The 23,918-nt window shown below is 33.8% G+C and overlaps 1 protein-coding gene across 10 annotated transcripts in view; it reads left to right on the top strand.

Annotated features, from left to right (window-relative positions):
* Atg16 (Autophagy-related 16) overlaps positions 1 to 23,918 on the top strand; it is a 792,563-nt gene that overhangs the window by 80,609 nt on the left and 688,036 nt on the right. The gene's annotated exons all lie outside the window — the stretch shown is intronic.

Raw genomic sequence — 23,918 nt, 5'->3', positions numbered from 1 at the left:
AATTTATGTGAGATTTTAATAAAATTAATTTTGTTAAAATTGTTTATTTTATTTATTAATATTTTGCGCGAAAAAATTAGTATCGAATAGATGTTTTATTCACTTATACATAAATAAATAAACATATATAAATTTATGTATTGTTTTATTTATTTATATAACGCTGTTAGTCTCTTTATCAAGTTTTTATACATTTTTTATTATAAACTCTTAGATTGCATCTTTCAAATAAATAAGATGTATTTCGTAGGAAAATGATTGAGAAACACTGCTTTACAAGTTGTTTGATGTGGACAAGTAATGATTAATGTTAAAAAGGGACGTATAAAATATAATGTATAAAATAAATATTAACGGTGAATGCAAATGAGAACACATAAAAAGTAGTATGCAGAATAAATGTGGAACGCTGGGTTGTAAACATCACATATTATAAAATATAGTGTATCAAATAACGGGATGACTTACAATTATAGAAAAAGTTACATACTGAATATTTTATATAAAATAACTGTTCAAAATAACAGTTTTTATGAAATAACTGTTTAAGGTAACTCAGTCCTATCAAAATTATAAATTATTAAACGTAACGTATGCATTAAATATAGAAGGTGATGTATTGTAGATAAAATGACATTAACTGCATTATACGCAATAAATATACAAAGTTACTTGTCATGTAAATAAAGTGTTATTAAGTGTATCATATACAATAATTATTTAATGCAGCTCAATTTGTTATAAATAAAATTGTGTATATTATTAAATGTGATGTGTACATAGTTAAATACACAAGATATTAAATGTGTAAGATGACTCACCTTGTAAATAAAGCGACATATCAAATATATCATAAACAGTAAATGTACAAGGTAACTCAATCTGTTTCAAACAAAATCACTCATTATTAAATGTGTACTTAAATATACAAGATGGCTCATCATATCACAAATAAAATCACATATTATTAAATGTACATATTGTTTTACAATATGCAATATATTGAATGTACAATACTTTATACTTAACTTGAATATACAATACTTAATACTTAATTTTATTAAATGCGTACTTAAATATACAAGATGGCTCATCATATTACAAATAAAATCACATATTATTAAATGTACATATTGCTTTACAATATGCAATATATTGAATGTGCAATACTTTATACTTAACTTTACATTTAACTTGAATATACAATACTTAATACTTAATTTTATTAAATGTGTACTTAAATATACAAGATGGCTCATCATATTACAAATAAAATCACATATTATTAAATGTACATATTGCTTTACAATATGCAATATATTGAATATACAATACTTTATACTTAACTTGAATATACAATACTTAATACTTAATTTTATTAAATATGTACTTAAATATACAAGATGGCTCATCATATTACAAATAAAATCACATATTATTAAATATACATATTACTTTACAATATGCAATATATTGAATATACAATATTTTATACTTCAGATAGATTGTGTCTGTATACTTCCTCAAACACACGAGTCTCAAAGTCTTCCATCATAATAAAATAGCAGACACCTCCAATATTAATGACTTAACCCTAACCCCGATTTCTTAAAAAATAATCAAAACCTGGAATGCAGTATCTCGTATAATCTGATTTAATCCTTCACGCTAACGATTTCGCTCACCGGTAAGAATCCTGTTGGTGTGCAGCTATCCGTGCGATCTGAAATTAATAAGATCCTCTTTGAAAGTCGTGTGTAGGCGCTGAACGTGGTGTTATTAATGCTCGTCAAGCGTAATCCGAACGAAAGCATTGATAACGCTTTAATTGGAATCCTAATTGCTGAAGCGAGCAGATGAAAGCACGTTGCAACGAACGTTTCCTTTTTGACGACGGCGCGGCCATTTTGTGCGACGGTGAACACCTTCAGGCAAGAAATTACGGGGGAGTTACGTTTCCATGGTGTTATCCCTACGAGATACGGTTTTATCCAGATACTAGGCCGGCAGCTAATTTTAATACGTGAAATATCACACGTTGATCGCCGTTGGCCTCACGTTATTTGCAACAACGTGTTCAACCGTACCTAAATTCCTGCCTGTTGCTGATTTATCATACGCATCTGATTTCTTCAGGCAGCCAGGTAAGACGCTGCCGATAATTATCGATGATCGACCGACTCGTCGTGTTCCATGCGAATGATCGAGAATCGAGAAGGAATCTCTGTAATTAGCAGACCGTCTCTTCTTTCGCTGCCTATGGTCGTTTTAATCGATTTCGTACACTTTGATCGCCTCGATCACCCTTATACGGGTGACAGACTTGTTTCTTTCGTTGCATGTGGTATCGGATAACGCTGAAAAATCTGAATGAGTTATTTCGGACACGATATTAAGGGAAGGCATCATTTTTGGAATTTCGCAAAATCATAGTCATCATTGCAAAACGTGTCGAAAGCAATTTAACAATCTCGTCAGCTTTAATGAAACTTTGCATAATTGTTAACTATATAACATCATAACTACAACGTTGGTATCCGTTTTTTATTTATTGCAACCTTGCTTCGTTACTATAATTGCTTTATTACTCTGCAGTTTCTTAAAAAATATATTTTTGTATTTTGCATGGGAAAATTAGTGGTTACTTGTTATAAGGAATGATTATATGCCACCAATTGCGTTATTCGTTTAAATGTGTACTTCATGTGTGAAGTGCCTTTCGACAGAATAGAAGCAACATGCGGTGTTTTCGCGTACAAAGCTCTTCGAAAATTGCCTTCGCAGTATAGAAGATGGTAAACGAACCGTTCATAGCTGACGTTAATACAAAAGCGACGGATCCAACGCATCTCGATACGCCATATGCGTTAATTAGTACTTCATTAATCATAACAGTGATGTGCACGTCGAATGAACATCAGCCGGTGAATTTAGGCTCGGAATAATCACTCTGATAAATTTGAGAAGGCGAGTAGGTATTCTGTAATACAATGATTTATAACGATGTAATAAATGTTTAAAATATATTTATGAGGACAATTAAGGAAGGTTTTGAGGGTAATATATCATTTGTACTGTTTTAAAATATATTGGTTTTTGATTGTTTTAACTACGGCGCACGTTACCGAAAGATCTGAAGAAATTAGGGAATATTAGTTACGCTAATATGTAACTACCATATTAATATGAAAGCAGTGCTCCGGCATCTTTACCAAAAAATCGTATTTTTTCCAAGTTTTGATTTTTTACAACTGCAACTTGTGATAAAAAAATCTGAAAAAATTGTATAATATGCGGTATATGGACTTCAGTGTTTCAGAACTTTTTAAGAATTTTTTTACAAAATTAAAAGGTAAAATGGATGAGGTAGAAGGTTGACATTTGGTGTGAGAATTTTTTTTGGATATGCTATTGGGTTCCTTATTTAACTGAAGGGGACATTTGACTACCTTATTTGGTTAGACTTTTTTGGAATTTGTATTGCTGAAAATATGATACTTGAAGAGAAGAAAATTGGAGATGAGGAAATTTGGAAATTCAGAAACTTGGAAAATAAAAAATGAGAAAATTAGAAAATTGGAAAATTGGAAGAGTGGAAACGTGGAAAATTAGAAAATAAAAAATGAGAAAATTAGAAAATGAAAAAATGAAAAAAATTAGAAAATAAAAAAAAAATAGAAAATCAGGAAATTAGAAAATGAAAAAATGGAAACATGAGAAAATTAAAAAATTAGAAAATTGGAAAACCAGAAAACTAAAGAATCAGAAAGTCAGAAAATTAGACACTCTCTAAAGTATTTATTGCACCTGAAAATTAATCATTTATTGAATATATGTATTCATACATATTTTTCAATAATAATATCATCACATTTTCTATCTCATTTGCAGCAAATAAAAATGTATAGACAGGTAACTGAAAAATGCTTTAATTTTCGCATTATATCATAATTAGCCTTCATTTCTCTTGGTCATACGTAATATTTAATTAAGGAATGTACTTACGGTCTATATTCGCACATTGTAAATAAATGAAACCTTCGCATTGCATCAGTTACTGCTAATGCATTAGCAGTCTTTAATTAACCACCGTACCGACGTACATTAATCTTCATGATTTTTATTTACCCAGAATAAATTGAAAAGGTTTTTATATGTTAAAGTGTGAAAAATTGTGGTGGTATAAAAAGTTGGTACACGAATAAAAATTTCCTTGAAATACCAGTGTGATTTTCTTTGAAATGTTTTACCCTCTTCATACATTACCTTTGTTTGCATAATTCTGTATCTTCGTGCGGAAACTTTTCACGTGTGTTAATATTAGTTTATTCAATTTTCTGAATACTTTTATGATATTCTCTCGTGTTAATGATCGTTCTGGCGTAATTATAATAATCGTAATTCTTATGGTAACAAAAATTGCAAGGTTCGAAACTTTTCTATAAACACTTTGCTATTGTGAAAATTATAGATTAAAAATTGTTTACATTGTGTTAATATATATATATATATAATAAAGTACAAGTGTTAAGATTATTATGTACTCGTAATGTAAATAATTACCTCTATATTAAAAAAATTGTTATTTATAATTATGTAAGTAATTGTAGGAGTCATTAGTTTTAAAACTAATAATGAGCTGCATAATTTAAAAATAATTATACAGTTTATAAATTTAAAAATTAATAATAATTATGAGTTTCGGACTATTACATACAGTCATGTACAAGCAGGTTAACTTTCAAAATATTATGTATAAAGTTAATAATTTCTAGGTTAATCAGCTTCTACATATTGTATATAATTATGTAAACAATTACTGGTTCATAAGTTTCATACTAACATAATAATTATGTGAATAAGTAACACAGTATGTAGTATACTCATAACGTAATACACTAATAGAACAATAACCACACTATAATTATTAATATAGAAGCTGAAAATATTCCATTTACATAAACCATCACCAGGTCCATAATTCCAAAATATCCACAATTTATTAATACAATTTAAATTCGACGCCATAAATCTCCCGTTCCGTTTAATTAGCGTAACACGTTGCAGCTATCAGTAAGCACTCATTACACATACATTTTGACATGTATATTTCATGCTAATTAATTCACTTGATCCACCACTAATTCATCTGATTTACTTGATGTATTCTGACGGCCTTCCTCGCACCTCCCTCATTTCAGCAGATCAGCTGGATTTATTTGATACATCCGATACACTGCAGTTGCCTTAATTCACCTCATCCTTCACCTAATATATCTGACGCCTCTAATTTATTCTGATTTACCTGATCGATCGACTAGATTCACTTAATATACTGTATTCAACCATCTAACTTACCCGATGCATCTCACAATCGAATATTATATTAAACAGATTAATCTGCTGATTGAATTCGATGCATTTAGAGATACTCTGAGTTTGCATTTGACTTTGCTGGGTGAAGCGGTGTAAATGAGGTAAGCTGATGTACCATTAGCTCCATTAAATTCGGTGAAATCAATTCTATCAGTTCGTTAATGCTTATAGTGTATCGGTTCTGGTAAACGCTTCTCTAAGGTCAAAGTGATCGTACTTTGATGCAAGTTTTCGTATTCACAAATATACTTGCATTTCAGTCATTAAATTCTGCAATTTAGTTCTTTAATTTTTATGTTATATTTTTGAAGGATTAAAAAATGTGTGTCTCAGTTTTCAAATATACCAATTTCTAAACTTCCTATTATATGTTCTCCGAGTGTTTATAAAATAAATCCGAAGGTTTTGTTTCATTCCGAAGTAGCATTGTATCTTATCTTTTTCATACGTTCATATTGGCCCCAAAGCTAAGCTAAAATAAATGATTAAAAAGTGCAGTCATGCGAGGATACTCGTATCGTGGAAGCGTACTTTTCAATTTGAATTGAAACGTTTGGTCGAACGGTGTGTACCGTGCGTACCATCGATGTATCTCCGATTATAACTCGAAGCGTATTTTCGTTGAATTCCCGTGTGAGAAAAAAACAAGTATTTGCTATCGTCGCAGTTTCAGATTGGAATTTTTCTTTCGTTTTGGACGACTTCGGACAGAGATTGATTTGATAAATTAAAATAGCGCGAACTAATTGGAAAAGTTTTGCGGCACGATGCTCATCAAATTCTCTGTTCATTCGCTACCACCTGTTTCATGAATATAGTCTTAGATAACGTATCATGTTTCGATATGGTGCACTTCCGGACTAATTGGGAACATAAACAAGCCGAATACGTGAGGTACGAGATTTATTGACGAAATGAGGTACGCGAAAAATAGCAACGTTCGATCTTCATTTCTAAGTTTTTGCAACTTCAAAATTTTTTAAACTTTCACATCCACAAATTTTTAATTTTGTAAATTTTTAAGTGTACAAACCTTTAAATTTTCAAATGTAGTAATTTAGATATTTTTGTAAAATTTAGATACTTTTGTAAAATTCAGTAATTTAGATATCTTTGTAAAATTTAGTAATTTAGATGTTCTTGTAAAATTTAGTAATTCAGATGTTCTTGTAAAATGTAGTAATTTAAATATCATCGTCGAATCATTTGTGGGAATCAAAGAATCAATCCTACTTTCCTAAATTTACATAGAAACAAGTCAAACAAGTCACACACATAGAAACAAGTGAAGCGTTCACCGTAACCGATCGCCGCAGTCTCGAACCCCCGCTCAGTTAACGCGAGTGCGCGACGTTTTCCCGAATTATTAGAATCTCCGCGCGGAGTCCCCTACAAAATGGTTAAATCAGTAGAGCATTCCAAATGATTGCGTAACGTTTGCTCGCAGGAAATTCAGCGTGCTCGTAAATCGAGCGGATGCTTTTGTGTATCTAGTGACAGGGGCGCTGGATTCGCCATCCGGTAAATCTGCGAGTCAAACACACACGACAAGCTCGTTATCGCGCGTGTGGTCGCCGGCCAACAAGGGAGGAGGAGCAATAAGAGACTTTACACACGACATAATAATCCCCCGGTGACTTCGACACGCTTGTTCTCCGCGTCGAGTTATCAACGACTAATATCAAAGCATTCCTATAACGTGTACAGACCGTAATGCCGACTTGTGCACGGATAGTCAAAGGTTCACTCTAACGCTATTTGTCTTCATCCTGCAATATCCGCTTATTTGACAAGTCCTGGAATGTTTATATTACTATAATTTATTTATTATTTTATTATATAGGAACAATTCTGTATATTCTTGTTAGGACTGACAAATTAAATTACTCTGACAAAGATTTTATTCATTATTTTACACGTTTTGTTTACGTTCTACCTTAAAAGAAATTGAGGTTAAAATTTTGTTGTTACACTGTCAATTCCTTTTAATTGAGTACAATTCATTAGTACAGTACAATTCAATTTTAGTGACTTTTCTCGTACATCTATGGTTTCTTGCATAGCTCAATTTTCGTCATAGTGAATCTCCTATACCGCGTAAGGGAGCCGCCATTTTACCTTGCGAGCGCGGGAAAATTCGAATGAAGGAAATACATTTTCTACTACTGTTAGTCATTAATCTGCATTTCGTTGATATATTACTGATTGTTGGCTGTTATTTTCAATTCAGTTCTTTAACTTAAATTAACATTTCTTGTTGAGTCTATCTGTTTAGTTACAATTCTGTATCTTATGCATTCCCTTTTCAATCAAGTCACACCAGACACACTCTATCGTACTCTCTCTTTCAAACACTTTTTAAGTGAATTTTTCCAATCTGAAATTTCATTCACAATTAAAAATAGTCTCACACGGTCATTTTTCAAATAAAAAATTTTATCCTTCTGACACTTTCTCAGCAACAATAGAACTATCATAAACAAGAATCTTAAGACGTGGCCATAAATAAAAATCTGCGAGACTCGGAAGATAATAGGTAGAGTTTTTGTAAGAGGATATCTCGGATTACCCGAAAAGTCCAATGGATCGATACAATGCACGTCCTCTATTCCCAATTTTTCTTCGTGTAGGTCGCTGTTGGGCGGGTTGGCAATTTATCTTCGGCCGTCTTGAATATCTCCTCCGTTTAGGTTATAGGAAATTTGCTACGAAATTGCTGGGTACGAAAGGTGGTGCATGGTATGGGTGTCGTAAATTTGTACGGAACCGCCTTTTTATTGGAGTCCACCGATTAACGATGATTTATCGAGTACGAATGCTTTTATTGAGACATTGCTGATTGGACATGCAACATTTCCTGAAATCTTTTTTTACTCCTGTAGGAACTTGTAATAATCATTGTTGCCGTTTGACGAATTTTTTTTATTTTTATTTTTCTCATAACACTTTGTTTTTTAACATAAAATAATTATATGTATATGTATATGCATATATCATATGTAAATAGTATATGTAACGGCATGTGTAGTATATGTAAATCATATGTATTGAAATTATTGTATACAATATTAAGTATTATATGAGTTATTAAGTGCACATATGTTTACTAATTATAGTGTAATTTATCAATCAAATTTTATTAAAAATATGTGATAGTTTGTCCAAGTTCGAATATAATTCATTTCAGTTTAATCACACCTATTTATTCAACTTTAACAGCGATTATTTATACAACTTCAAATCAATTACAACATAATTTTCAAAGGCGTAAAATTAAATTACATTCAGAGGGAAATTCTCTTCAAGATTCCTTGATAGGGTCTCGACCGTAGACAGGGTATTAAAGGATCCAATAGAAATTTCGGGTGGTTCCCTGATTGTGTAACACCTCCTCGAGCGTGAAAAATACGTCCTGTGGGATATTATACAAGGGGTTTCTTGTTCGGGAAACCACATCATAAATTATGGATCCCAGTATTCTACGCGTTTTGTGTAAGAAGCATGGACTGCCATCGGGAGGGAACACCTATAATATTTTGTTTGAGAAAATCGGATAATAAAAATCTGCTGATTTTATCCCGTTCACAGCTGCCTGCGATTTCTGAAAGTTTGATTTATTGCTTTATGACTTTTCTGGGTGAAGAACAGGGAATTTTTATTATTGTTGTATATATTTATTTTACTTATTTAAAGGTATATTACATAGAAATTTAAATAGAGGTCCTTTCTAAGACCAAAATTGTCATAAAACATCCCTAATAGTGTCAGAAGTAATTTTTCATCCCCAAATATATTAAGTCTCAATTTTTCGAGCAACCTTGCCAAATTGATTTTCGACCCCAATTTTTACAGAGATCTGTCTCCTCTCGAATCCCGCGTTTCCGGTGGCCTTTGTGTTTACTCTTCGAATCAGCGGATTACCGAAGCTCCTCTGGAATCGCGGTTATCTGCGGAGTGAAATTGATAGATTCGAGCTTTGCATTCGCGCGAGGCCATCCCATTTCCATATCCAAGTACCTACTTCCGTCTCCTCTCAGCCATCCTTTCCCCAGGTTTCCTCGCAAACCGCTCTCCTGGTTAGCACGACAAGCCGAACATCACTCGAATCCTGGATGGAATCCCCCAGGAAACTCCCTCTCGACCGCTTATCGCCTCCTCAAGCCTCTGACGTCGTAAGGCTGTAGATATGAGCTGCATTGAGAGAAGATGCGGCTGATCCAGAGATGGTTGTATGGCAGGAACGCGTCGCTTCTAACTTCCTGCCTCCGAACCGGGATTCGTCGAAATCGCGATATCGAGGTGATTGAATTTCGTCGATGATCTCGGACGCATCGAGCGTGATCACCAGGGGGAGCTTATCGCACTCGAGCGTTCGCGATCTTGCAATTAACGGGCAGAATCGTCGGGTTATTGGGGCATGTTGCGCGCAACCGACGATCAAATTCTCTCTTTTTTTTTCACCTCTCATACGCGATTTTTCCTAACGACTCAAAGATTTCGTGTCGTTGACGCCTTACTTCGATTAAGAGTCGAGCGTTAACGTGCTTTTTCGAGCGTTTACGATGGAGAGAATCGTGATGCGATTAGTTTACTATATGGGGGTTATCAAATTGTCTTATTCAACCAAAATATTTTATGATTTTAATGTTTAGCTTACAGAGGGTGGTCAAATTGTTATATTCAATGAAAGTCTCTATTTTATGATTTTGATGGATAGAACAGAACAGAATAGATATTTTTATTGTAATATTACAGTATTATTTTTTAATAATGATACGTGTATTTAGAAGTAACTGGCTCCTGCATATTTTGTATAATATATCAACTTATGATTAATTATATATAATATTCAAGGTAGTCAATATCGTACAGTTACATATAACATGCAAGATATACAAGAAGGTACAATTATGGTAAAATTTTGGATTGACGTATATATACGTCGAACGCACTACAAACAAACATAATGTAAAATTAAGCAAAAAATTGTTCCAAAAAAAATTGATAATTCAATGTCAATGACTAGAAGATAATTTCAGATTAACATGTTCAGACAGTGAAAATATTAAATTGATTAATTTATCTTATATTTTACTTATCATATTGGACAATTTTTGTCTCTTTTAGAGAATGAAAATTTTTGAGACACGAGAGCATTTTGGCAAAAGGGAATGTCGAAGAGGTGGATACAGCCATATCGCTTTCAACGATATCTCGTATAGTCATCGTACACCTGCTCTCGAGATAGCAACACTCTACCTCTTCAACGTTGTCCTCCCGTTTTCCAACCACCACGCGTTACCTCTCGACACCCTCTCGATGCATTTTCCTCGATTCACCACCGTTCCTCCCTTCCACTTCGTCACTTTCTTCTTTGTCCCTTACTCTGTTCGTCCCACGAGCTTCTCTCTTGGGCACACCAGATTGCCAAATATCCACAGGTTGTTGATTTTAGCGACTATGTGCTGCGAATAGCGTGTCGCCGTGCTATACGTGTCAAGACGGCCACACGAACAGCTGTGCGAGGCGGGAAGGTGAAAACTTTGATGGGTTCTTGGAATAATGTTATATCTTCGGTGACGCGCGGTGAGATATTCGGATGTTGGAGACGTTTATGATGGGTTTTGTGGAACTTCTGAGTTTGGGAATTTGGGAGTTGATGATTTTAAGATTTATGAATTGGGAAATTTGGTAATTTGCGAATTTGGGAAATTTGGAATTTGGGGAATTGGGAACTTGGGGAATTGGGAATTTGGGGAATTGGAAATTTGGGGAATTGGGAATTTGGGGAATTGGGAATTTGGGGAATTGGGAATTTGGGGAATTGGAAATTTGGGGAATTGGGAATTTGGGGAATTGAGAATTTGGGGAATTGGGAATTTGGGGAATTGGGAATTCGGGGAATTGGAAATTTGGGGATTTGGAATTTGGGGAATTGGGAATTTGAGGAAATGGGAATTCGGGAAATTGGGAATTCGGGGAATTAGGAATTCGGGGAATTGGGAAATTCGGGGAATTGGGGATTTGGAATTTGGGAAATTGGGAAATTGGGAATTCGCGGAATTGGGAATTTGGGGAATTGGGAATTCGGGGAATTGGGAATTTAGGGAATTGGGAATTTGGGGAATTCGGGAAATTGAGAATTTGGGGATTTGGAATTTTGAGAATTGGGAATTTCGGGAATTGAGAATTCGGGGAATTGGGAATTCGGGGGATTTGGAATTTGGGGAATTGGGAATTTGGGGAATTGAGAATTCGGGGAATTGGGAATTTGAGGAAATGGGAATTCGGGAAATTGGGAAATTGGGAATTCGGGGAATTGGGAATTTGGGGATTTGGAATTTGGGAAATTGGGAATTTGAGGAATTGAGAATTAGGGGAATTAGGAATTTGAGGAATTGGGAATTTGGAGTATAGGGAATTGGGGTATTAGGAAATTAGGAAATTGGGAAATTAGAAAATTAGGAAGTTAGAAAATTACAAATTTTGAATACTTAAAAGTTTGAAAACCTAAAAATTTCAAAATTTACATCACAACTTCGCAAAATTTGATATCACAAAAATGATTAAATTGTTTAATATGCAAATTAGAAAATTTATAATGGATCTTTATTAAAAATATTAACAATACAGCTCGCGTACATTAATCGCAATTATCAAACACATCTAATTTCTACAAAAACCGTAATTAAAATATTCATGTTATCTCATATTAATTCTCCGACCAAAAAGCTAATTATTCTCCATTGTTCATAGACTTCGGTAAACAACATCGTGGTCATGAATTGTGAAATAATTGCTCATCAGAGAAGTATCTTTATCCAAATGAAGCCCAATTTGAACCATTATCCGGTTCTAATTGTCTAACTCTGTGAAAATGAGCTGAACATAACTCATTTTGCTTGAGTTTCCTATTAATCCTCAATATTCCGGGATATTAATTATTCGCGTTATTCCAGATATCTGCTCTTCCTCGCACGTATTAGTCGTTCATTGCAAAGCTTTTCATTTAATGATTTTCAAATTCTATCTTTCATCACTTTTTATATAATTATTTATTCTACGTTTAAAAAAAATCAGAAATTCGTTCATTTCAAATCATTTTTATAAAAATTATTTTATTCTCTGTAGTACGTGTACTATAAAATTTCTGTGGTAATTTATTAAAAATTTGATTTTAATTTATATAATTAATTTTTAAAACTTACGTGATTCTTGTTAGGTTGAATTTTTGTTAAATTCGAAAATTTATATTGTGCTATTTAACTTTGCAATGTTTTAATTATTCATATTAGTAAAATCACTAGTTTTGTATTTTTTTCAATTTTTCATTCATTTATTTTTCATATTATTTGATTTAATACATCTGTGAACTTAAGTGAATTATTTAATATCATACTCATTATTTTTACTTGCAAAATTATATTTAACCTTTGAAAGCTGTTTGAATATATTTTACAAGAGATTTTAGTAAATTTAAACACTGCCTATGAAAAAAAAATTGGTTCGTGAAAAAATTGAAAAAATGTTTTTCGCAGAAAAATTCAACCCTTTTTTAGATTTTAATAAAGTGCTAAAATTATAGCGAACACTCTTGCAATATAATAGAGTGACTTAAAAAAATGATTAAAAATTCCTTTGTTGCAAAAAAGGTATTCAGACTTTCAGGACGTAAATTAGCTAAAATTGGCTGGGGTCGTTTCATATCGCAGTGTGAACGTTTTATACCCCAGTTAAGGTGACTAATAACTTTATACAATAATAATAATTAATAATAATACTAATAATTTTGCATATAAAAGCAATGGAACTGAAATAATGAATTCCGTTTCTTCAGAAGCAATTTAGCTTCACAAAGTGATTTATTTTCACGTTTTATATTTCGCGGCAATTTTCAATTGACGGTATTAATTACTCCTTTGTGGCGAAGTTAATACCTATCATTGTTATTTCCCTTTGCTTAATTGTAAGTGACGGTCCATTGTTTCAAAATCGCCTGAAAGCGTGAACGGCTCGGTGGGCATGCGGAATTAGTGGGGTGAGATTCTAAGGGTCGAAATAGTCGCCAAGGGATCTGCGGTTTGTACCAAGTACGTCTTACGCCAACTCCTCCGCCGTTCAAGGAGTTCCCTCAAGTGTTGTTCAGGTGAAACGAATAATACTTGCTCGGTTTCAACGTCTCAATCATCTGCTTTTCATATTTCACCGAATTTTCTGCCAACCTCAATTTTATAGCAACTTTATTCCGAGAAATACAGTTTTCTGTATTTCAATAAGGACAAGTTTCCTCTTTTGTAATATTGAAAAACTCAGGATAAATGGTACATAATAAGTAAATGATAAATAATTATAATAATTTATACTAGTGAAATAATATTTTTTTTGGAAGATTTATAATTTTCAATTTTTTTGTATATTTTTTGTAAATAAAATTGCAAAGTAGCACTTTGTTTTCAGTTATGTATTTCATTTATTACAAATTCGGCATTAAATATGAGACCATGTTTGTAGGTTAAGTTAGGTTATGTTAGGTTGGGTTGTTAGGTTATGATTAAAATTAGTGAGTACAAGTTTTGTTTTAATCATACACTTCATTTCTAGTTGAGTACTTAATTTATACCAAATTTGCACACGTTTGCAGAAAGTTTATGATAAAACAGTTATGGTTACATAATTCGTTGTGAATCATCAGACGATTTGTAGGTTAGGATTAAAATTAGTGAGTACAAAATAATCAGTCAATTAAAAGTTCTGAAGCGTCGAAAAATTTCCGAAATGCAATTTAAGTGAAAAGATAGAAAGTAGTTCATTAGAATGCAACCTACCACAAAGGTCCTGTTACCGCATGCATACCAACCGATAAACTCCATCCGATAATCGCACCAATTTCGCGTGTCGTCCTCGCGGGAGAGGCGAGCGTAGTTACACAGTTCGGAAACTCGTCGCAATCCTACAGCTGTTCGCAGGTAATTACGTCGTATATATACGTACAGTCGGATTCAGCGTGGTAGGCAATGTCTTCGAACGCTTATCCTTATTACCGTAATAAATCAGCTTAATCCTTCGGGCCGTGTGTTTGCGGAATCAAAGGCAAAGGAGTGCGCCATAATTTAAGTTCCCGCCGTTCGTTCGTATTTTTTATTCTCTGTGAATACCGGCGACGCGTTTTTGCCCGGCTCGCTAGGAACGCGAAAGGACTGCTCGGCTCGGGCATTAGCACCGGAATGTCCTGGTTAAGAAAATCCATCTTTGCGAGCGACCAAAGAGCTCCTCGTTCTTTTGTCCAATTAGAAGTGAAAACGTTGATCCACGGAATGCCCGGCACGTTCGTCTCGCTTCGAAAGAAAACCACCTCCGCCCCGGTGGATCTAGAGCTATTGAGTGTCCTGCAATTGCGATTTAGCGCATGTGCAATACAACGCCGTTAATTAACCTCCTTTCTCTGAAGGCTGCGCCTTGTTTTCACTGGAAAAGTTGGACGAATTTATGCTCGCTCGGATTGGAATCGAGCGGGTTATTGTCGTTGTATGTTTACTCCTAAGGGGTTTGAGATATGGAGGGTGCACTTGGTTGTAAACACTTTTGGTGTTGCTGTCTTGTTTATGTGTGTGTTTGGTCATTTTTGAAATTTTTTAGATTTAGTGTTGTAGATTTTTTCAATTTGATGTTTGCAAGTTTTTAACTTTCTGAATTGATTTTTCAGATTTTTAATTTACTGATTTGGTGATTTATTAATTAGGTAATTTGTTGATTTGGTAATTTAGTAATTTGGTAATTTAATGATTTGGTGATTTAGTGATGTGGTGATTTATAATTAGGTAATTTGTTGATTTGATAATTTAGTAATGTAGTGATTTATTAATTAGGTAATTTGTTGATTTGGTAATTTAGTAATTTGGTAATTTAATGATTTGGTGATTTAGTGATGTGGTGATTTATAATTAGGTAATTTGTTGATTTGATAATTTAGTAATGTAGTGATTTATTAATTAGGTAATTTGTTGATTTGGTAATTTACTAATTTTCTAATTTCCTCTTTCACCAATTTTCTAATTTCTCAGTTTCCAAGTTTCCAAATTTTTATGTATTCAAAAATCCAAATTTCTGCTCTTTTATTTTATTACTATCAAATTTTTAAATTTTTAATTTTCCATATTTCTGAATTTCAAATCCCCATATTTGTGAATTTTAATATTCCAAAATTTCTTAAATTTTTATGTACGCAAACTGTTAAAAAATTAATAACCAATAACGTAACTGACTTACTTTTAATTGCACTAATTTCTGAAGAATTAAGAATTGAATTTAAGTATTATAATTTTAATTATACCAAATTTAAATTGACATTAATCATATTGTCATCTTTTCATTTGTATAAAATGAATAACAAACAGATACAAAAAGAGTGAAATAGAGTAACGCTTGAGGCGCATCCGACCGCTAGCGCGTAGCGCGCGAAATTCAAAATTGCACAGGAACAAAATTAAAATGTATTAGAAAAATATAGACAATAATTGAATAGATCTAACACAGTCTAATCTAATATACATGTTACACAATCTAAACTAAAAATAGTAAGTATTTATGCAAAATGGACGGCAGTTGTTAATGAATATGTTACTTTTGTTATTAGCGCGTGTATGAGTGTGTTCATTAGTTTATTCATTTTTCTTTAGTCAGTTAGTTATAAAATGATATAACCGTACATTCATAAGTTTAATAATAAATTTATTAATAACAGAATGAGTACTTTGACTCATCTAAATATTGACTAACTATAATATAATTATATCGTAATTTAATAACAGGATATTTATATAGTAATATATTAACAACTATAATAACCGACTGATTATAATACAATTATCAAATAGCATTATATGAAACTATATTATAACTGGAAAGTTTCCAAAAGACAGTCTCCCTGTGCTAACCGCGTACTAGTTTCACAATGTCTAGCAACGCTCACAAAGCCAGACAGAAAACACGTTTCACTGGAACGCATTATCCACCGAAAGAAGTTGCGCGAATTTGAGCTGCCGCGGAACCTTTTCAGGCATTCCATTCTTTTTTATTTTTTCTTCCTTTTTTTCACTCACAGCGTAGCCTTAACTTTCGACGATCTAGGCACGTCTGAAATTTACGCTCGTCTGTGTTTGTCAACGCGGTCGCATGCTAGTCTGGCTGGCTTTCTGTTAAGAGAGGCAAAAGGGAAATTGCAACGACGCGACGTAATAGCGAAAGAGAAGGCTGCCACGGCTAAAGGAACGACGGAAAATGGAGAAAAATCACGGACATCACGGTAAAATTCACGGCGCGGCGTCGCGACGCGACTGTCCGTCGCTTTTGCCCTCAGATGCACCTGCACCAACACTACTTTTCGGTCGTTTGAATTTGCACACTGTGTGTAGACGACCGTGTACACCGTAGACACTCGTGCAAACACGTTCATCCGCGTTTATATACTGGGTGTCTTTTTACGAGGATTTCGACAATGTCTACAACCAGAAATGACGGATTGATTTTATGCAAAGATCGCTTTTTATGAGCACAGACTTTCGCATTTTTAAAGCTTTCATATACTTTATACAACACGGTTCAAAAAATACTAGTACGTATCTTGTTTTTTGGTTACAACTTTTCAAGACGTAGAATATATTAGGGATTGAGTAGTTTAGGTTACGAGTTTTGAATTGCGCGCGTAATGTTGACAAAATGGCGTCAGATGGCAACTCATGAGAAAGGTAAAACTTTCTGTTAATTTATTTTAACATTCAGACACTAAGTGACTATATTGAAGTACAATTATTTTGTATAAAACGTTTGTTATATACTACACAAATTTTCAAGAAAAACTTAAGTACATTGAATTACATAAATGAAAATAGTGAAATTACATCTCATGAAACTTCAAGTTAAATATCTTATAATAATGGTCACATCTTGTTTCTGAAATACCAACTTACAAAAATTTAATCTAGCAATTTTAACAAGTGTAAAATTAATTTAAGAAATGTAAAAATTATTTGTCAATTTTCATACCAAATGTTAATCAATAATTTAACTCTATTTTTCTCTCCCCTTTTCTCCTATATCTCCTTCTATTTAACCCTCTGTTATTTTCCATAATATTTCAAGCCCTTTTTACGTCTTCATATTTTCAATTTTCACCCCAGAGAAAATAAGAATTGGGCTGAATAAATCTTTAAGTAAATACGAGTGTAAAAATCTTCAATGAGCGGAGAGTGCAGTCTCCAGATAAGTGTTAGACTAATATCCACGTTCGACACACCACCGATTTCCATTACCATGTTTTTTGCACGACGAGCAACGTTGAAAACGTATCCGTGGATACTGGCGTTCAATGAAACGCTGTTTTAAAGAAATTCCAATACCGTAAGAGTACGTTTAGTGATTCAAAACGGCGTGGCTTTGCCCATTTATCCCACGTATCGGTATAAAGAAACATTTAAAACAAAAAGTAGAAAAAAACGGCCGATTGAATGAAAGCATCAGCTCAACCCTCTCCGCGTTTTCTACCCTTCATTTTCCCTTCTTTTTTTACTACGGTGAAAGAACCGGCGTGTCGAAGGGAAACATACAACTATGTTGTTATTTTGATATCCAATCAATTTTACAGTGAATATTTTATAGCAAAGTTCAAATTTGCTGAAGATCTTTATTCAAATGTATATCAAGTCTATTATGATTCATCTTTGAATCGTTTTTCAAAATTACTTGAAAACTTATAAAATTTAAAATGAATAATGTTGAAGGAGGTTATGTATATGTATGCAAGATTTTATATAAAGAATTCCTACTGCAGTAATGAAACCAGGAAGGTAAAATCTTTAGCAAAAATTTCGTTGCTTGAGAATTGAGTGTTTTGTCGAATATGTTCGATTCCCATAGCAGATCGAATCTTTCAAATTTCATGGGAATTCTTTTAAGAGCACTTGAATGTCTCTTTGTCAGATCATAAAGTTTCCGGGATAATTGTGCGCGTCCACGAAAGGAATTTGATGATCGCGTAAAATCGTGTTATATGAAAGTATTTCGCGAATTGGACAAACCGGCACGACGAAACACGTCGACGACATTCTTCTATTAGCTTTTGAGAGTTGAGCAAGTGCCTTTAGAAATGCGCCATATTTCGTTCGCGTGCTTCAATCGGGGCTGGGTGATGCAATAAAGAGAAGGAAAAAGGTAGAATTTCGTTTCGCCGTTGATAAAAACAGGAACGGAAGGCTACGGAATAATATAGAGCACTTGGTTTTCTTAAGCGATCTGCAACTACATTTAGAAGTTAGGTTCCTCTTCGCATACTTTGCGTACTGCTATTTGCTTTCACTCGAAACGATCTAGTTCCATTTAGGACTGAGATACTTTCTCGAAAGATAAATTGCAAATTGTTGCTTAATAATTACAATTTTATTGTTCTACGATTCTTCAAATTGGGTCATTTTGTTTTAGTGTATCAAATATTTTATTGATGGCACTTTGTTTATTTTTAGGTTATGTTTACTATATTTTTACTGGTACTTTGTTCATTTTTAGGTTATGTATTTTTATTACATCTTTATTGGTACTTTCTTAATATTTAGGTGATGTATTTTTGTTACATTTCTAATCGTACTTTGTTAATTTTTAGGTTATATATTTTTATTACATCTTTATTGGTACTTTCTTAATATTTAGGTGATGTATTTTTGTTACATTTCTAATCGTACTTTGTTAATTTTTAGGTTATGTGTTTTTAGTACCTCTCTACTGGTACTAATTTTTATCAGTACTTTGTTAATTTTTATTTAATGTGTTTTGATTACATTTTTACAGGTATTTTGTTCATTTTTAGGTTAGGCATATTTTTATTGCTACTTTGTTAGTATTTAAATCATACATTAATGTTAATTTATATGTAACTTTATTTTATACACAGATTTCTGTTAATTTAGCAACATTAAGTTACATATACATTCGTGTTAATTCATACATGTAATTTTAAGTCATATATTACTGTTCACTAATTTGTGTTAATTTACATGTACGTTACATGTAAGTTACATATAAATTTGCATTAATTCACATATAAATTATTTGATCAATTAATCCATTCACAATAATCACTTCATTTACTATTCACAAAAATTTATCACTTCATTTTTAATCTCCAAACATTTCCACTACAACAAAAGAATTATCCGATTACAAGTTTGCCGGTGAAATTATTTCTTCAAACAAGTTTCGTCTACATTTTCTTGGTCCGTGTGGAAATATCGTTCCGCTTGGACAAATAAACGCCAAAAACCGTCGAAACGGAAAAAAAATATAGTAAACTCATTCAGAACGCGTCGCTGGGCGAGGATTTGCATTCGAACCACGTAAATGCGGGAAATCCTTTGTACCATAATCCCGCACGCGCTGTGTGGATATAGGGGTGGGCAAGGTGGAGAGCAGCGACGAAGAGGGTGAGGGCGAGTTTTCAGTGAGAGAGCGAATCGATTCGCGCCCATCGACAACTTCCGGTCTGTCGATCGGGAAACGAAACGGCTCGTTTTTCACGTAGCGTCGTTTTCGTCCAGGAATTGTCACTGTGACCTCTTTTACTGGGATCAAGCCGTTATATCCATACCGTGTTCCGCTCGATACTCCTCCAGATAAATCGCTTCGAGCGTTCTTTGTTTAGCTCCATAGAACAGCTGGATCGTGAAAATGATGCTGGAAACTGTCTTTCGAGCTTGAACAGTCAGCTTCGTAAAGTGTTTTATCATTCTTACGAAAATGCTTGCCGGTATCGCTAGTCGCCTTATATCGCCAAATGCGTGGAACAGATTTATTTGTATTTAGGATCGATGTTATGTTTTTGCAGTTTTATGTCGGAAATTCACAGAATGTTATTCTCACATTTATGAAACTTCGATAGCTCCTCATGTGTTGGATGTTCATGTGTGTTCAATGAACATGTGTATTGCGGGAACACATGACTAAATATTAGACGTCTTTAGATGATATTAAAAATTACAGTTACTAAAAGTTCATTGAAAATTTGAAGGGTTGATAAACCAGGTGTATCACTTAATAATTTTTCATTTCGAAAAATAGCTAGTGACGTATACTTTCAGTGGTGTATCTGGTTATGTAACTTAACGTTCGCATCAGACTCCAATCTCCACACAATTTATTTTCCCTCCTCGAATTAGTGGATTAAGAATATAATTTCTGAGAAAGCTGAGATCGAAAACACGAGGTGTATTTATGCAACACGCTGTTTCCAGCTCATCCGATAAATGACACTCGAAAAAAAAGTTTCTCATCGTAAAATTGTGGACGAGTTTAGCTGCGAACGAGGGTTCGAATAAATTATCGCGACTGGTTGCAAGTGGCATTGAATATCGATATCCGAATAATAAGTCGGCAGATATTCAGCGTGCCGTGTTTCGAACATTCGGTTCCGTCCGAGTGATTCGTGGCGTACGATTCCGGTGGGCGCTAATCGCGCACACATAGCCCGCTCAGGATTACACGTCGCAGCGTGTGTGCAAGTTGTGCAGGCTCGATGGAGTGTTAAAGTTTAAGGGACGATATTCATCCTGGTAGCAATTTGCGCGTTCTGGACCGGAAGCTCTCGCTTTCTGCCGGTGCTGGCCGACCTTCCGGGGTCCGGGACAGCTGAAATTAATTTCAGCCGATTCAATTAAAGCTTGGACGGGGCGAGGCTTCCGCGAAACTCTCCGGCAGAACTGGGGGGAGAAGGGACGACACGTTGGACACTTAACCGAGTCGGAGGAAAAGCAAAGCTCCAGAAAGCTTCCTCGATCGATTTTGCCTCTTTCCGCTTTCGAAGCGAGGATGTACAGTCAACAGCAAATCTGGCTTCCCTGCGGCGAATGTGACGGACCGTGACACGGGGATTTTTCCGGATTTCAACGTTTCGAGACGGGTTGAGAACTTGGGAACAGAGTAATTCTGGATCTTTGAGATTTTTGGATGAAGGGATTGTTGATCAAGGACTTTAGATCTGGATTGATCTATATATATGGATTTTTAGATTTGCAGAGTTTGGAATGTAGTATTACTTTGATATAGGATTTATGTGTCTGTTAAGACTGGATCTAGGGATTATCACATGCGAGGACTGTACTTAGAAAAATTAGGATCTAGGAAATTTTTGATAGATGTAGTTTTAAATGTAAGGAATTCAATTGATGTATTTTTGGATATGGCAACCTTGTGGAGTATGTAATTTAGGATATTAGGTTGACGTATTTTTGAATCTAGGGATTTTTTGACCAATTTATTTTGAAATATATGGCCGTTTTGGTCAGTCTGCTTTGGGATATAGGGATTTTTTGACGTTTGTGTTTTAGGATACAGGGAATTTTGGTATGTGTGTTTGGGAATTTAGGGACTTTTTGACCAACTTAATTTGGAATATATGGCTGTTTTGGGATATAGGGATTTTTTGACTTTGGATTTTAGGGTATAGGGACTTTTGGTAGGTATGATTGGGAATCTAGGGACTTTTTGGTTCGTATATTTTGGGACATAGCGATTATGGGATATTTGGAGTGTGGGATTTAGGGACTTTGTGATTCTGGAGTTTTTCTATATAAGTTGGAATCTAGGGACTTTTTGGTTCAAGGATTTGTAGATCTTGAGTGTTAGAGATCTAGGTACTTCAGGTTTGGGAATTTCAAACTTTCTAAAGTTCTATACATACATATTAATTTTTACCTAAAGATTTTTTGAAATCTAAAAATTGTCAAACTCTGTAACTTAAAAATTTGAAAACTTGAGAAACTTGAAAAAATTTAATAATTGAATATTTCAAAAATTGAAGACATGAAAACTTGAAACCAAGCAAATTGCCAAAATTACTTACTTGCAAACTGTACAACTTGAAATCTTTCAGACTTGCAAATTTCAGAAGTTGAATATTTGAAAACTTCCAAACTTGAAAGTTGGAATACTCGAGTACTTGAACACTTGAATATTCATGAACCTGTAATAATTGTATACCAATAATTGAATACTTGAATAATTGAATCCTGGAATAATTGAATCCTGGAATAATTGAATCCTGGAATAATTGAATCCTTGAATAATTGAATCCTTGATTAATTGAATACTTGTATACTTGAATACTTGAATACTTGAATAATTGAATACTCGAATAATGGAATACTTGACTTATTGAATACTTGACTTATTGTATACTTGACTTATTGAATACTTGATTTATTGCATACTTGACTTATTGAATACTTGAATAATTGAATACTAGAAAAATCGAATACTCGAATAATTGAATATTTGAATATTTGAATGTTTGAATACTCGAATACTTAGAAACTTAAAAATTTATGAACTTTGAAAATACAAATATTCTCAAACTTGTAAATTTCAAAATCTTTGAATCTTGAAAACTTGAAAAATTCAAAATTGACAAACCTTGAAAACACAAGAACCAACAAATTTGAAAAATTACCCAGTTTACATGTGAGTCGTTATCGAAGTGGAAGCTATGTTGCAGCCGAGTGTACGAAGTGTTTGCTCCCGTTGGAATGGTACACGGTCGGAGCTCGATATTCTTTTCAATTAAATCTCGCGCCGTTGCCGTACGCCTTCCTTTACTTTACACTCACCTCTTGCGTGTAATTAAATCTTCTTTCCATTAGCGACGAAATTACACGGATCTTCCGAACCTTCGTTTAATCGTTCGCGCGGTTATGTTTATGGGTTTCATTTGCTGGCGCGTCTGCAAGCTCGTTTCGTGACTGCAAGAACAATTGATACTGCAAGATGATTTTCCTGGCGGAAATGGCAGACTGTAGGAAACGGCTATACCAGATGCGCATTTTTAATCGCTTTGTTTCCTTCGTCCCGATTTTATTCGATAAAACTCTCTTGTAGCGGGGTATATTTTGGAGAAGCTCGAGGCGGGGTCTATACTGAACTTTTAGGTTATTTAAATATGGAACGTTTGGTCGTTCTTTTTATTCTTCTTTTATTTTATTTATTTACGGGACAAGTTTATGCAAACAGGAAAATATAAGGGTGCAGATTTACCATGTTTTATAGTTTCGCAGTCACTTAAAGTAAAGTTCAAATTCCTTGGCTTGTAATATTGAGTTGACGCACTTTATTGTGATAATGTGACATAAGAATTTTCTGTCACAATTTTTTAAGTAATTACTGATATACAATTGTCAATACTGTTTATTCGTTTCCATCATGGCAATCATTATAATTAATAGTCGACATTGTATGTTATAATTATGTTATATCTACAGTGTGTCTCGCAATTAGTAGGTCCCTGAAATGGGGGGTAGATGTGATTTTGAATAAGATTTCCCTTTGCAAAAATGGGGTGTGAAGCTTCAGTTTTGAATTATGTATGCGCGGTAAATCCAATGTATAGTATATTCAATGCTTGGTGAGTGCAACGCGTAAGAAATCAATGCGTGGTTAATGCAACGCGTGGTAAATACAAGACGAGGCAAGTACTATGCGTGATAGGTGCAGCACGTGGTAAGCAACGC

This window comes from Megachile rotundata, chromosome 14 (genome assembly GCF_050947335.1).
Source record: "Megachile rotundata isolate GNS110a chromosome 14, iyMegRotu1, whole genome shotgun sequence".
Classification (NCBI taxonomy): domain Eukaryota; kingdom Metazoa; phylum Arthropoda; class Insecta; order Hymenoptera; family Megachilidae; genus Megachile; species Megachile rotundata.
Note: the sequence above shows the minus strand (reverse complement) of the source record. Positions and strands in the feature narration are given on the sequence as shown.